Source organism: Felis catus, chromosome B3 (genome assembly GCF_018350175.1).
Source record: "Felis catus isolate Fca126 chromosome B3, F.catus_Fca126_mat1.0, whole genome shotgun sequence".
NCBI classification, from domain to species: domain Eukaryota; kingdom Metazoa; phylum Chordata; class Mammalia; order Carnivora; family Felidae; genus Felis; species Felis catus.
In genome coordinates this window covers 74,554,992-74,571,782 of record NC_058373.1, presented here as the reverse complement: position 1 = coordinate 74,571,782, position 16,791 = coordinate 74,554,992, and positions in this window count along the sequence as shown.

Below are 16,791 nucleotides of genomic sequence, written 5' to 3'. Positions count from 1 at the left end.
GGCACATGAATAGACAAACTGTTGAGTGGAACAGACCAAAAATGTAGAAAAGAAGAGCAACTACATACAGAAATTTAGTATATGACAAAGATAGCTTTTCAGTGAAGATAAGATGTATGTTTCTCTCTTTTTTTTAATGTTTATTTATTTATTTTGAAGGAGAGAGAGCTCCTTTGCACAAGCAGGAGAGGGACAGAGAGAGGGAGAGAGAGAATCCCAAGCAGGGCTCACACTGTCAACTCAGAGCCCAACCGGGGGTTCGATTCCATGGCCACAAGATCATGACTTGAGCTGAAATCTAGAGTCAAACGCTTAACCAGCTGAGCTACCCAGGCACCCCTAGGATGTATTTTTCAATAAAGGTCTTGGGACAATGGGGTAGCCTTCTGAGATAAAATAAAATATCCACACCTCACCTCATACAGCAAAATAAATTCCTGAAAAATCAAATATTTAAATATTAAAAATGAAATCATAAAAATATCATAACCATGGGAGAATTTAAATATTGTGTTTGGAAGAAGCAGGCCTTTCTAAGAATGACACCAGATCAGAAGTCATTAAAAACTTGTTTAGGGGCATCTGGGTGGCTCAGTTGGTTAACCATCCAACTTTGGCTCAGGTCATGATCTCATGCTTTGTGAGTTGGAGTCCCATATTGGGCTCTGTGCTGACAGCTTAGAACCTGGAGCCTGCTTCAGAATTGGTGTCTCCCTCTCTCTCTGCCCCTCCCCTGCTCACAGTCTGTTTCTCTCTCTCTCAAAAATAAATAAACATTAAAAAAAAAAAAAAAACTTGTTTAATACATTCAGTCACATAGGGATGCCTGGCCAGCTTAGTTGGTGGAGCGTACAGCTCTTGAACTCAGGTTTGTGAGTTCAAGTCCCAAGTTGGATGTAGAGATTACTTAAAAAGAAAATCATATATATATGTGTGTGTGTGTATATATATATATATAGATAGATAGAGAGATATAGATATATATTCAGTTGCATAAATACAGAATTTTTTTCCATTGGAATGTAAACCCCATAAGCAGAGTCAATAGACAAATGAAAAGCTGAGAAAATTGATTTGCCAATCATCTCAAACCAAGAACTGATTTCCTTCATAGTTATTTTTTTTTAATTTTTAAAAACATTTTATTTATTTTTGTGAGAGAGAGAGCAGAAACAGGGGAAGGGCAGAGAGGGGAAGGGGGTCAGATGATCAGAAGCAGGCTCTGTGCTCACAGCAGTAAGCCCAATGTGGGGCTCGAACCCACAAACCTTGGGATGATGACCTAAGCCGAAGTCAGACACTCAACCAACTGAGCCACCCAGGCACCCGTATTTTTTTAAAATTTCTTTCTTAAGGTTTATTTATTTTTAGAGAAAGAGAGAGAGAGAGAGAACACACACACACACACACACACACACACACACGAGTGGGGGAGAGGCAGAGAGAGATAGAGACACAGAATCCAAGCAGGTTCCTGGCTCCGAGCTGTCAGCAGAGCCCCACGTGGGGCTCAAACTTACGAACCATGAGATCATGACCTGAGCTGAAATTGCTTAACCAACTGAGCCACCCAGACGCCCCTGATTTCCTTCATATTCAAACAGCTCTTTTAAACCAATAAGAAAAAGATCGACTCAACTGAAAAATGGACAAAGATATAAACAATTCACAAAAGAAGAAATATAAATGGTTCTCAAATTCATGAAAAGATGCTCCCTTTCATTTTTTTTTTTAATGTTTTATTTAGAGAGAGAGAGAGAGAGAGGGAGCATGTAAGCAGGGAGGGGCATAGAAGGGGTAGAGGATCCTAAGCAGGCTCTGTGCTGACAGCAGAGAGCCCAATGTGGGGCTCAAACTCACAGACTGGGAGATCATGACGGAGCTGAAGTCTGCTGCTCAACTGACTGAGCCACCCAGGCGCCCCTCCCTTTCATTCTTAATAAGAGAAATGCAAATTAAAACTATAGCAAGATTTTTCACCTACAGAGTGGCAAGAATTAGCAATGTTTGCTAACACACAGTGTTGGCCATGCTTGGACCCTGCTGGCATATCCTCACAACCTCCAAGGACAGCAATTAGCAATGTCCATTAAATTGTGATTGGATATGCTCTGGAGCCCAGCAATCACACTCTAAGAATCTGTTTTACAAATATATTCTCACATGCGCATAAAAAAATAGGAGCATGAGTATTCTTTGCAGCATCATTTGTCACGGCACATTAGAAATCATCTAAATGTGGATGTTCATTCATGCAGTGGAATGCTATCATTCAAAAGAAGTAGGGGATAGAATTGTCCTAATATGGAACTAGGTCCAAGACATATAAAAGGGAACTTTATAAAGCCTAGTGCAAGAGAGGGAGGGCTGGGGTGAACCATCCAGTTGCTGATTGCCCCTGCGCACCAGCCAGCACCCACCAGAGGCACATGTGCTGTGTGTGTAAGGGAGCTGAGGCTGGAGGGGGCGCTCCAGAGCACAGACCCCTGTCGTGTATTCAGACGGTCTTAGGTTTTTGTGAAATGTGCAAAAGATTTTTTTTTTAATTTTTTTTTCAACGTTTTTTATTTATTTTTGGGACAGAGAGAGACAGAGCATGAACGGGGGAGGGGCAGAGAGAGAGGGAGACATAGAATCGGAAACAGGCTCCAGGCAATGAGCCATCAGCCCAGAGCCTGACGCGGGGCTTGAACTCACGGACCGCGAGATCATGACCTGGCTGAAGTCGGACGCTTAACCGACTGCGCCACCCAGGCGCCCCTGTGCAAAAGATATTTTAACCCCAGTGTGTAAGACTACTGTGTCTTTTCCTTCAGACTTCCCTCTGTCACCCTTCCGCTTGTGGCAGGTGACATTGGTGATGTTGTGGCAGGTGACTGCCTAAGGGCAGTTTTGGTGTCTAGCAGAAGGGAAGGTGGGTTGGAGATACATTAATTATGATAGATTTATGTGGCTTGCGGTAACTTCCACACCGAATTGAGTTATTGTTTGCTATCCCTGTGCCGAAAGGGCTTTCAAAAAATTTCCTTTTACCTCACCTGGGATGGCCACACAAAGCTATAAGTCATACAGACTGTACATTAAGCAGTTAATGATTTATTTAATACGGTGCTATTTTTCTGGGTTTTGGAGTGTTTGTGGTTATTTGTCAGCTTTTTAAAATGTGTAGTTTAGGGGCGCCTGGGTGGCACAGTCGGTTAAGCGTCCGACTTCAGCCAGGTCACGATCTCGCGGTCTGTGAGTTCGAGCCCCGCGTCAGGCTCTGGGCTGATGACTCAGAGCCTGGAGCCTGTTTCCGATTCTGTGTCTCCCTCACTGTCTGTCCCTCCCCCGTTCATGCTCTGTCTCTCTCTATCCCAAAAATAAATAAAAAACGTTGAAAAAAAAATTAAAATGTGTAGTTTAGTTTGAGTTTTCTATGTTTTGTATCAAAAATTAAAAATAAATGCAAAATATCTTGGTAGCCTCTGTCTTTAGTTTTTTTTAATGTTTGTTTATTCATTTTGAGAGAGAGAGAGACCTCAAGCAGGGGGAGGGACAGAGAGGGAGGGAGACACAGAATCCTAAGCAGGCTCCACGCAGTCATCGTGGGGCCCAACTCAGGGCTCTTATCTCACAAACTATGAGATCATGACCTGAGCTAAAATCAAGAGTTGGACGCTTAACTGATTGAGCCACCCAGGCGCCCTTACATATGCCTTTTAAATCCCTACGGAGACCAACACTTCTCCCTCAGTTCTATATTCCTTGTAAAAACAATGTTTGCTAGATGATGGATTAGTAGTGTAAACTGCATACTTAGGATGGAATTTTGGGTGGCTAAGGAACAGTTAAACCAACAAGAATTTTGGTGATAGTGTGTTATATCTTGGGAGAGCAAGAGAAGGTCCCTGACCAACCACAACCTCAAAGAAATCATGGGGAGTCTTGACGGAGGCAGGAAACAGAGTGGAGCCAGGGCCACCCAAAGCCGGGAGACCCCAAAACTAGGCAAGGTTATGGTCAGCTGCCAATGGGGTGCTAAGTTAGGAGGAGCTGGGATTTTCAGGATGGTGAAAATAATACAAAAATAATCCAAAATGGAATAGAAACTTAACTTTCTTTGCCTTAGAAAAACCTTTTATGCTCTATAGTATCACTCATGCTAGAGGTCATAAAGCATGCCAACACCTGGTTGAATCTAAGTACCATGGCTTTGTCACCACAGCCAGGGTGTGGGGCTGGTCAGACACCCACGCAGGCAAAGGCATTGCAGCTTTCTTCCTCTGCCCTTTGCCACCAGGGGGACAAAGAATGAAGAAGACCTCTCTCTGAGGCCGAGCAACATCCTAAAAGGACTTAAAGAATGGAGGGGAAAGGGCTCAATGGGGGGCTCAGAACAAGATCTGTGTCTCATCTCTACATACACCAGCCTGTATACCCCTTCCCCTCCCCACCCCTTCAGAGGAGCAAGGAAGTCTGGTCATTTATTCAACAACCCTAAGTGAGTGGTCTCCTTCTGCAGGCTCCCCTCCGCACACTGCCATTTGCAACATAAACTCCTGGAGTGTTAGAATCAGAAGAGGGGGGCGCCTGGGTGGAGCAGTCGGTTAAGCGTCCGACTTCAGCCAGGTCACAATCTCGCGGTCCGGGAGTTCGAGCCCCGCGTCAGGCTCTGGGCTGATGGCTCAGAGCCTGGAGCCTGTTTCTAATTCTGTGTCTCCCTCTCTCTCTGCCCCTCCCCCGTTCATGCTCTGTCTCTCTCTGTCCCAAAAATAAATAAACGTTGAAAAAAAAAATTAAAAAAAAAAAAGAATCAGAAGAGGTTTCAGGCACTGCTTGGACCAGTCCAACTCCTGCATTTTACTACTTACAAAGTGACCAATATCCAGGGCGCCTAGGTGGCTCGGTCGGTTAAGTGTCCGACTTCAGCTCAGGTCATGATCTCACCATTCATGAGTTCGAGCTCCGTGTTGGGCTCTGTGCTGACAGCTTGGAGCCTGGATCCTGCCTTGGATTCTGTGTCCCCCTCTCTCTCTGCCCCTGCCCCGCTCACACTCTGTCTCTCTGTCTCTCTCAAAAATAAATAAATATTAAAAAAGAAGAAGGAGGAGGAGAAGAAAAAGAAGAGGAGGAAAAAGAAGAAAAAGTGAATGACATCCAAAAGGGAGCATGAATCCCAAGGCCTTTGATTAAAAGTCTGAAGTTCAATCTCTGGACTGTCTGGCTGCCTCATTCAAAGGGAGCCCTGGATATTTACTTTTTTTTTTTAAGTTTGTTTATTTTGACAGAGAGAAAGAGAGTGCGAGCATGAGCTAGGGAGGGGCAGAGAGAGAGGAAGACACAGAATCCAAGGCAGGCTCCCGGCTCTGTGCTGACAGTTCAGAGCCTGACACAGGGCTCGAACTCACGAACCGTGAGATCATGACCTGGGTTTAACTGACTGAGCCACCCAAATGCCCCAAACCACAGCTTTTTTTTTTCTTTTTTTTTTAAGTAGGCTTCATGACCAGCAGGAAGACCAACACAGGGACTGAACTCTCACAACCCTGATATCAAGACCTGAGCTGAGATCAAGAGTCAGACACTTAATCAATTGAGTCACCCAGGCACCTCACCTGAATGTTTATTTTTTATGTGATTTCACCCATGTGATAGGGAATTGGCTGTAGTATGGTGGGAAAGGTCACTGGACCTAGAGGTGGGTCCCCCCCAGGATAAACCCCATGTTGTCCCTGGGAGGCTGTGACTGTAGACATTACATAAGCCCTCTGTGCCTCAGTTTCCTCATCTATGAAATAGGGATAATAATAGGAACAACTTGCCAGGACTGTTGGGAACAGAGTGAGCACCCCTGTTATCTATTTCTGTCTCTACTATCCTCAGTGAACATCTCTGAGCCTTGGTTTGGGATTGCAGCAAACTTGGAGTTAAAACACATAAAGCACTTCCCTAATAAGCATCACAAAATTGCAGCTCTTATTATTCACTGGACAAGGAGGCACGAAGAGTTATAAATACAAACACGGAATCTGCTCTTCAGGACCTTACAATCTGGCAGGGGAAACAGGGAAAGCACCCTAAAAATACAGTTAACAAGGCAAATCTATGATTACTAAGGGCCAAATGACTGACGATTCTGAGAAGTGGGAGCCAATTGGTGAACGGTGGTCTGAGAAAATGCACAAGAGAGGCACCTGGGTGGCTCAGTTGGTTAGTGTCTCACTTCAGCTCAGGTCATGATTTTGCAGTCCACGGGTTTGAGCCCGGCGTCCAGCTATGTGCTGACAGCTTGGAGCCTAGAGCCTGCTTCCGATTCTGTGTCTCCCTCTTTCTCTGCCCCTCCCCTGCTCACACTCTGTCTCTCTCTCTCTCTCTCTCTCTCTCTCAAAAATAAACATTAAAAAAATAAAAATTAAATAAATAAATGTACAAGAGAATCAGATGTGAAGTTCACAAAGGAACAGGGGCCCTGTTTTCCTAAGCTTTTTCCTCCTCCCTCCTGCCCACCCCACCTTCCACTTTGTTACTGCTGCCCCCTGGTGTCAGTCGCCTTCCCAGAAATCCTGCGCGGCAATCTGGACACCGTTCACCTCTGGGGCAGTCTGGAAGAGGAGGCAGACACCCACCCAGGGCACAGCCGGAAAGGACTTGAAGCTCAGCCGGGTCCCACTGGGAAGAAAGGAGGTCTCTTCTTCGGATTCTCCAGCCTGGACCAGGACACAAACAGCAACTGCGGAGGTGGAGGCAAGGGAAAAAACAAGGATTACTGTCCAGTGGACAGTGGAGTGCCTGTGACCCGTTTGAATGGATTCAGGGTCTGAGCATTGCACGTACGTGGGCTGCATCTCCACAAGTTAGAGAATCACAAAACTTTAAAACGCACTGCCCCTCCCTGCCCTTGCTGGCACCAATATGTAAAAATGCATGTGTTTTTCCTCAAAACGAAACCTGACATCTCAACCCCTTTCAAGATTTGTGATTAGGTCTTTCGTACAATGTTGCACAGTTTAGGTTAGACTAAGGTTATGGGCCTTGGGAAAGAATATCACAAAGGTAATGTGTGCTTCTCAATGTATCATATCAGGGGCCTCAGATATCAACATAAATTATTGCCCATGATGTTAACCTTGATTGCTCGGTTACAGTGGTGTTTGCTTGGTTTCTCTACCCTTAAGTGGCTATTTTTCCCTTTCCATACTCTATTTGTTAGAACAAGTTGCTAAGTCCAGAATACAAGCTGGGGCCCCTGAGTGGCTTAGCCGGTTAAGCGTCTGACTCTTGATTTTGGCTCAAGTCATGATCTCACAGTTCATGGGATCAAGCCCCATGTCTGGCTCTACGCTGACAGTGCAGAGCCTACCTGGGATTCTCTCTCTCTCCCTCTCTCTCTGTCCCTTCCCCGTTCCCACCCTCTCATTCTCTCAAAATAAATAAATAAACATTTTTTTAATTCCTCTCAGCTCAGAGGAATTAAATCAGCTCTATTTCCTAGAGCAAGGGGTATCAAAGAATTTGGGACTGTATTTTTCTTAATGTTTATTTACTTATTTTTGAGAGAGACAGAGAGAGAGCGCGCATGGGAGCACAAGTGGGGGAGGGGCAGAGAGAGAATGGGAGACACAGAATCCAAAGTAGGCTCTGAGCTGTCAACACAGAACCCGACACGGGGCTAGAACTCACAAACTGTGAGATTGTGACCTGAGCCGAAGAGTCAGACACCCAACCGACTGAGCCACCAGGTGCCCCTAGTAAACTCTCCACCCAACATGGGGCTTGAACTTACAACCCCGTGATCAGGAGTTGCATGCTCTACCCACTGAGCCAGTCAGGCACCCCTCCTTATACATTTATTAATTGAAATTCTCTTTAAATTTTTTTTTCAACGTTTATTTATTTTTGGGACAGAGAGAGACAGAGCATGAACGGGGGAGGGGCAGAGAGAGAGGGGAGACACAGAATCGGAAACAGGCTCCAGGCTCTGAGCCATCAGCCCAGAGCCTGATGCGGGGCTCGAACTCACGGACCGCGAGATCGTGACCTGGCTGAAGTCGGACGCTCAACTGACTGCGCCACCCAGGCGCCCCTGAAATTCTCTTTAAAGGAAACTTGTCCCTTCTCCTCCAGTGAGTTACTTATTCAACCATTACAGAGGGGTGTGTGTGTGTGTGTGTGTGTGTGTGTGTGTGTGTGTTGTTGTGTTTTGTTTTGTTTTGTTTTTGAGGGAGAGAGGAAGAGAGAGAGAATTTCAAGCGGGCTTCATGCTCAGCATAGAGCTTGATGCTGGGCTCAGTCTCACAACTGTGAGATCATGACCTGAGCCAAAATCAGGAGTTGGATGCTTAACTGTCTGAACCACCCAGGTGCTCCTATTTTATTCCTTGTGTTATAATCTAATATTCTTATTTATTAATTTGCTCAAATTGTTTCAACTTTGGCCATTAGGACATTTTTTAATGTTTTTTTTAACATTTATTCATTTTTGAGAATGAGAGACAGAGCATGAGTGGGGGAGGGGCAGAGAGAGATTGGAAGACGAACGTGAAGCAGGCTCCAGGCTCTGACCTGTTAGCACAGAGCCCAACAAAGGGCTCGAACTCATGAACTGTGAGATCATGACCTGAAGTCAGACACAACTGACTGAGTCACCCAGGCACCCTGGCCATTGAGACATTTTTTGATTTGGCTCCTGCATCCTTTTGATACCCCTCCTTATTTTTTTATTTTTATTTTTTTGCCCTAACTTTCTAGAAATGCAATTTGCTCCAGGATTGTCTTGCGTTATGCCTTCCCCAACCCTAGAATTTGTCATTTTTCCAAGGAACCCTGGTTCCTTTTATTGAAGAATGGTATTTAGAAACCTAACATCTGGTTGTTAGGTGTGCTCATTGCTAACGTGGTGCCCCCTTCTTTCGGGATTCTTAGCAGGCAAAACTAGCAAATACATGTATGTGTATTAGCTCACATATACACACTATATATTTATCTCTGTATTTTTTGTATGTCTATACACATACATACATATATATGTATATTATACAGATATCTGTAGCTTATGGCTCTATATAGAATGATATCTACATATATAGATCTATTACATATATTCTATAATACCATGTAAATATGTATAGAAAACAAGCATGAGTTCATACTGGTACCCCCAATTCAAATCCAGCACTACAGTGTTTATTCTGTTTAGCTTTTCTCCCCACTTTCTCTGACAATAAGAAACTTCTATCCCATAGCTACAATTCATCTAACTTATGTTCCATTTACTTATTTGTTCAAAACTAATATATATATTAAATAGTTTCAGAATTGTTAAACTGTAACAAATTTTCCAACTATAATATTGATCTATTGTTTCTTTTTTTTTTAACCTATGGTTCCTTTTGTCTATAGCCTTATAGCATCCAGTCAAAACATTGTTTTCCAAATTTACTTATTTTAGCTTTCCCCCCACCCCCACCCCCACCCGCACTACCTTTTTCATATATATTTGTAATACAGTTAAATTCATATGTTACATATGGGTTTTTTTATTTGTATACAATTAAGTTTGGTCTTTGTAGAGTCCTATGGATTTTGACAATGGCATAGTCATATATTGACCACCATACCATACAGAACGGTTCCATCACGCTAAAAATTCCTGTGTGCTGCCCCTTTATAGTCAACCACTCCTTGTTCTCCAATTATTTCCCCTGGCAACCACTGATCTGTTTTCTGTCCCTATCATTTTGCCTTTTCCAGAATGTCAAACCGAGGTCAGGAGCCCTAGTTTCCATGGTGTTATGAGTTTCCTCCTACCTTGGCATTAACTATTCTGTATTCACACTTCTCACTCTTCTGTGTCCCTGTGAAGCAATATTTCCCAAATTTCTCAAGCAGATGTTGAGTGAGGTGTCACTAGAATGTGAGCTCCATGAGGATAGGGATGTGTCTGTTGTGTTTGAGGTTGTATTTTTTGGTGTCTAGAGCAGTGTCTGGCCATATAGCAGGCACCAGTAAATATCTGCTGAATGAATGAATAAATGAATATTCATATTTGTGGTACCAGCCTCCCAGATGGCCCATATGACCCACACCTCCTGCTCTTCCCACGGTAAATCAAGGCTGGTTTGTGTAACCAATAGAGTATGATGGAGATGACAGTGTGAGACTCCCAAAGCTAGGTTATAAAGTTTCCACCTTGGCTTCTTGGGTTGCTGATGCTGGGGAAAGCCAGCTGCCATGTCATGAGAACACTCAAGCAGCCCAGTGGGGAGGCCCATGAAATGTGGAACTGAGACCTTCCACTAGTTCCAACAAAGCCTTCACATGACTGCAGCTTCAGGAAAAACTCCAAGCCAAAACTGCTCAGGCAAGCCACTCCCAAATCTCTGACCCTTGGAAACTGTGAAAGATAACTTTTTATTTGTTAAGCCACAAAGTTTTGGAATAATATGTTACACAGGAACAGATAACTAATATAGTATTGTCCTAAATAAAAGAGCTTCATGATCAGGGTGCCTGGGTGGCTCAGTTGGTTGAGCGTCCAACTTCGGCTCAAGTCATGATCTCACAGTTTGTGAGTTAGAGCCTCGTGTCAGGCTCTGAAGCTGGGAACCTGGAGTCTGCTTTGGATTCCGTGTCTCCCGCTCTATGCCCCTCCCCCACTCTCACTGTGTGTGTCTCTATCTCAAAAATAAATAAATATTAAAAAAAAAAGATCTTCATAAAAAAAAAGATCTTCATGATCAACTGCATTTAGGAAACATTGGATTATACAGTTAAAGGAATTCATATACAGGAGGAATCTTCAGAGCTTTTAATATGCTAAAAGCTCATTGAGAATTTCCATTCTCATTTAGCTGGTTACTCTTTGTTCATTTTGTTAACCCTTTCCAGTTTGGAAGCGTAGTTGTAAGTAAATCCACATAATCTCTCAGCATCCCAAGTAAAATGGAGATTGTCCAAGAACAGCAGGAAAAGGAGAATCTCCTGAGGATTGAGGGAGTTGGCCTTAAAATGCCTGCTCTTCACTACGTCAAGAAACTACTTCAAAATCACCTTTCCTTTGGGACTCCCACACTTCATGGCTGCATCCACCAAGCTGGCATCAAAGGACACTGCTCTCCCTTGCACTGCTGGGGCCCAAAGTGGACATTTTTGCTTAACTTGCCATAACACAACTGAGATCAGAATGACTGACAAAACTTTACATGAAATTCAGTGTAGTAGATTGGACTGGGTCACCAAAAAAGATATGCCGTCCTAACCTCTGGCACTTTGAATGTGATCTTATTTGGAAATAGGGTCTTTGCAGATATGGTCATACTGGATTAGGGTGGGACCTAAATTCAATGCCTGGTATCTTTATAAGAGAAATTTGGACACAGAGACACAGAGGAGACACGGGGAAGAATTACATGTAATGATAGAGATAGAGACTGGAATGATGTTTCTACAAGTTAAGGAACACCAAAGATTGCCAGCAACCATGAGAAACTAGGAGAAAGGACTAGAATAGATTCTCCCTCAGAGCTTCCAGAAGGAACCAACTCTGCTAACAACTTGATTTCAGACTTCTGGCCTCTTGAATTATGAGAGAAGTTTCTATTGTTTTAAGCCACCTAGTTAGTGGTGCTTTGTTATGACAACCCCTAGGAAACTAATATATTAAAAAAGACCTAAAAGGAGGGGCACCTGACTGGCTCAGTAGGAAGAGTGTGTGACTCTTGACCTCAGGGTCATGAGTTCGAGCCCAATGTTGGGTGTAGAGATTTACTTAAATAAACAAATACATCTTTGAAAAGAAAGATGGGCCGCCTGGGTGGCTCAGTCAGTTAAGCGTCTGACTTCGGCTCAGGTCACGAACCGTGGGTTCGAGCCCTGCGTCGGGCTCTGTGCTGTCAGTTCTGAGCCTGGAGCCTGCTTCAGATTCTGTGTCTCCCTCTCTCTCTGACCCTCCCCTGTTCATGCTCTGTCTCTCTCTGCCTCAAAAATAAATGTTAAAATTTTTTTTAAATAAATAAATAAATAAATAAATAAATAAATAAATAAATAAAAAGAAAGAGAAGGAAGGAAGGAAGGGACTCCTGGATGGCTAAGTCAGTTAAGCATCCGACTTCAGCTTAGGTCATGGTCTTCTGGTTTGTGAGTTGGAGCCCCGTGTCAGGTTCTGTGCTGACAGCTCAGAGCCTGGAGGCTGCTTCGGATTCTGTGTCTCCCTCTCTCTCTCTGCCCCTCCCCCACTCGCACTCTGTCTCTCTCTCTCTCAAAAATAAAGATTTTAAATATATATATATATATATATATATATATATATATATATATATTTTGTTGTTGTTGTTGTTGTTAGAAGAAAGAAAGCAAAATAAACTTGAGAAAAGGTGAGGGGGCCAAAAGGAATTACTCAGGAAGATAAAACGTAGTACTACCTACCACAGAGCTTCCACCTTGCCCAACCTTGGCCCCTGACTTCCTGCCCTGCCAGGATCCTGCCTCACTGTGGTAGAGACGACTGGGACACACTCTGCTCTAACTAGGTCTCTCAGAGTTGAGGTCTAAGAGAGAAAAGCATAAAGAGATGCTCCTTCTCACTGTACCCAAGGCCTGAGTGACAAATCCACATTTCCTGACCCAGGGTGCAATCACTGAATATCCATTCCTTTCAGGGAATGTCTTGTTCCACCCCCCCCAAAAGGGACGGATTCAATAGATGCTCTCAAAATATAGTTGTCCATCATTACTCTAAGAGATATGCAAACAGTGGGAGAGGACAGGTTCAGTGACCTTTCTGAAAGATCCCATAGCCCCCAGTACTTCTCCACCATTACACTTTGTTCTGCAACTGCTTATCATAAACTTTGAGTTCTGTGAGAGAAGGAACTGTGTTTGTCTCACTCATTGTTCTATCCCCACGAGCTATCACAGAGGCTGCTACAGAGAAGGACGTCAGTAAACATGTACAGATGAGGCATCTAGAGCCCAGTTAGGCCAGGGACGTGCTAGAGATTACACAGAGAGTTGATGGCTGAGTTAGGACCCCAGGCCAGGACCTTTTCTTTTCCCTGACCCCCCACCCTAGCTGAGCCTGTTTAGCTAAGCTAAGCAGTAGATAGAGCCCAGACTTCTCTTGCCTCAACTACTGCAAAATCCATTCTGGTCTCCCTGCCACTATTTCTCGAAACAGTTTCTAAATCCTAAATCACATGTGCTCACACACCCACACTCATGCCTGTAGACCCTCTGACCAAATGAGTAAAAGACTGCCTATTATCCACACTCCTTCTCATGACCTATTAAAGCATCGAAAGTCTGATTCCTTCCCCCCAGTGTGGTCTTGACCTCATATGTTTTAACTCTCAGGCATGACCCCCTCTCGCATGCCTATCTTGTTTATCCAGAAAACTCCCACTTCTCCTTGAAGACCTAGCTCAAAATCACCCACCTCTGTAAAATGTTCTTTGACCCTCCCTCTCAAGCTCTGGTCCCTGTGTTTCCATAGCAACGTACCATTTCTGCCTCTTGGACAGCTCAGATAAAATCACCTCACCCCCGTCTCCAGGCAGGAAAGTGTCCGCTTCTAGTGCCTGGATTGTCTGCTCCTCCACAGCAAGGCCCCGGTGTGATTCCCGTATCCTATGTGCCTAGCACAGAACTCAGCACAGAGCAGGGGCTCTGGAGGACTTTGTGGACCGTTGGCTAAGTGAGCAACCAGACACTGAGGCCAGTAAAACCAGCTCCCAAAAAAAGCAGCCAAACCCCTTTGCACTTCCTACATCTGGAACTTCCAGGAAGTGCCCTGCGTTGCAGTTTTTTTGTTTGTTTGTTTGTTTGTTTGTTTGTTTTTTGCAACCTTCAAGACAACTGAGATTATCTGCACAGCAAGATGGAGCCAGGTATAGAGAGAGATGAGTTGCAATGTCATGAATGTGTGTGCCCTTCCCCTCCCCTTAAGAACACTTTTCCAGGTGAGGCTCCACCCAGGACAGCCCAGGCAAGATCTGGGAGAAGGGAGCTATTTTAGAGTCTGGAGTGGGAAGGAGTGACACTTAATTGACAAATGACTCTAGATCTCAAGCATTCTTGTGCTGAATAATCACCTAGGGCACTCCTTAAAATGCAGATACTAGGCCCTGGCCCCAAAGAATATAATTGAGTAGGTCAAGGGTTGCCTAGGAATCTACATTAAAAACCAAAACAGGGGGACCTGGCTGGCTAAGTCAGAGCTTGCAACTGTATCTCCGGGTTGTGGGTTTGAAGCCCACATTGGATGTAGAGATTACTTAAAAATAAAACCTTTAAACAAAACAAAACAAAAAAACTCTCCCCAGTGATTCAAATACAAGAAATGCTCAGACCACACTTGGAGAAACCCTGGCCAAGAAAGTCTTTTCTGGCACCAGCTGAAGATCTGGTCTCCTCCTCTCTCTCTCTCTCTCTCTCTCTCTCTCTCTCAACCCCAGCCTCAGGGACCTAGATGTCTGTAGGGATCCTGGGAAGAGACAGTGACCCTGGGAGGCTGACTCACAACAGGATTCCAGTAGGAAGAGGGGTTAGGCCTACAAAGAATGGGCCCAAAAGGCGGAACAGGCCCTGGCAGAGCAAGTCACAGGGAGGCAGATGTCAGCTCAACCCCAGGAAGACCTTCACGGCAGATCGATTGTATCACCCCAGGCTTAAGGCCTACCATCTAGTAGGAAAGCTCCCACCATCCTTGAATAACTAAATTCCCCGGCACAGCTACAAGGGCCCTCAGAACTTAGCCACTGCTGCCTTCTCCAAACCCTCCTCACAGCCCCCTACTTCCAGAATTTAACCTGTACCCCATCCCCACCAAACAGAACCTCTCCTGCTCCTCCAAGAATGCCAAGCCTTCCATCTGTTAGCCTTCCTTGTTTGCCTCTCTCCAGGGTCTCTCTCTCATGCTGGTAGCTCTGCCTAACCTGCCCTTCCCCTAATCAGCCTGGGCAATTCTGTCACCCTGAAGTTAGTTCCCTCTCACCCCCACAACTGGATGACATGCCCCTGATCTCTGCTCCTTCTACACCCCATATTAAAACTACTCACCGCCCTCCCCCACAACAAGATCCAACATACTGTCTGTATAAGAAATATTTACGGAGTTGAACTGTTTGAATTTTTATAGTGAGCTCTTTCCCTACTGTTGCCCTGAGGCTAAGAAGTCCTCCAGGACCCACTGGCTGGCAGTTATAGCTGCTCAAGAAATGTGTGGCAATGAATGAATAGCAGTGCCCTGACAGAAAATGAAATGGTCTGCCTTGGGAGGCAGTGAGTGCCCGCCATGCAGCTTTCCATTCACAGAGGCTGACCTACCCCTTGTCAGAGATCTTGGGGATGGAGCCAAAGAATGCTCCCTGTGACTCATGTGCCCCAGGGTCCCTCCTGACATTGAGATTACAGGGCAATGACTCTGGCCCCTGCTGGAGGATACTTTTTTTTTAAGATTTTATTTTTAAGTAATCTCTACACCCAATGTGGAGCTCAAAGTTACAACCCCAAGATCAAGAGTTGCAAGCTCTACCAACTGAGCTAGCCAGGCACCCTGAGGGTATCTTTAAAAGAGCAGCCAAAGCCCAGTGATCTGATCACTTGAGGTCGGTTTGGTTCACAAAAATTTGAATTCAGGAAGACAAAGGAAATTCATTGCAGAGCAGCAACCAGACAGAGAGGGGTGGGTGGGGGAAGGTATTATCCCCATTTCCTGGGCCTCCAATCTAGAGCCAGCTTCTGTCACACCTGCCCCGGAACACACAGGTACTTGCCAGGCCTGTCTGGACCCACTGGGCATAGAGAGGCCCCACCAGCCTTAGGTGAGGCAAGTTTCCCAAGTACGAATTCCCTGAATATCTTTTGAGTATGGCCGCCTGCAGCCAGGCCTCTCCAACTCAGCTTGGTGGTACCCAGTGCCTACTGTGTACCAGGCGCTAGGTGAGCAGGGCAGATAAGGTCTGACTTTCCCCAGCCCAGTGGAGACTTGGTCCCTCCCATGGCCTGTTAACTGGGGCAAACCAGGTTTCCAACCCCGGCCTGTCAGTGGGGACATGTGGGTGTACCTGCAGGATAGACCAGGAGATCATACAATGCCCTGAACCCGGGCAAGTGGTGACCAGAGCTGTGGGGAGCTGCTTGGTTTCCTATAGTCTACCTCTGAAGCACAGATGTTTCCAGAACGTCTTCACAGTCCTCAAAGGTGGGAGAATCCGGTGTGGATGGTTTCCTATAGTCTACCTCTGAAGCACAGATGTTTCCAGAACATCTTCACAGTCCTCAAAGGTGGGAGAATCCGGTGTGGATGGGTCCATGCCAGCCCTCCCTCACCCCTAACCATACTCGAGGGAGATAAGCCTCAGGCCGAGCCCAAAGGTATCTGAGGGTGGGTTGGGGAGGGTGGGCTGGGCAGGAGGCCAGGAGTGTGGCTGGCATTCAACCTGTTAGTTGATTAGCTGTGTGACCTTGGACAAGCCCTTTTCCCTCTCTGAGCCTGGGATTTCTCCTTTATGAATGGGGAAAAGGGATCAGACTGGTTTTCGTGACCTTGGCTATGAATCCGAATCATCTGAGTGGCGGTAAGAGAAAGAAACTTGAAAATACACAGATTCCTAGGCCCTATCCCAAAGCTCCTAAAGGAATCTGAATCCCCAGGGAGGAGAGGCCTACTCAAGCCCCCAACCTCACTCCAGCTGGGGAGCCTCTGGAGTCCCTTCAAACCCTCCCCAGCACCCTCCACTGAGAAACTCTTTGGGATACAGGGCTAGAGTAAGCTGCCCCATCTCTCTGTCCAAAGACTTCTGGAGCCTGAAG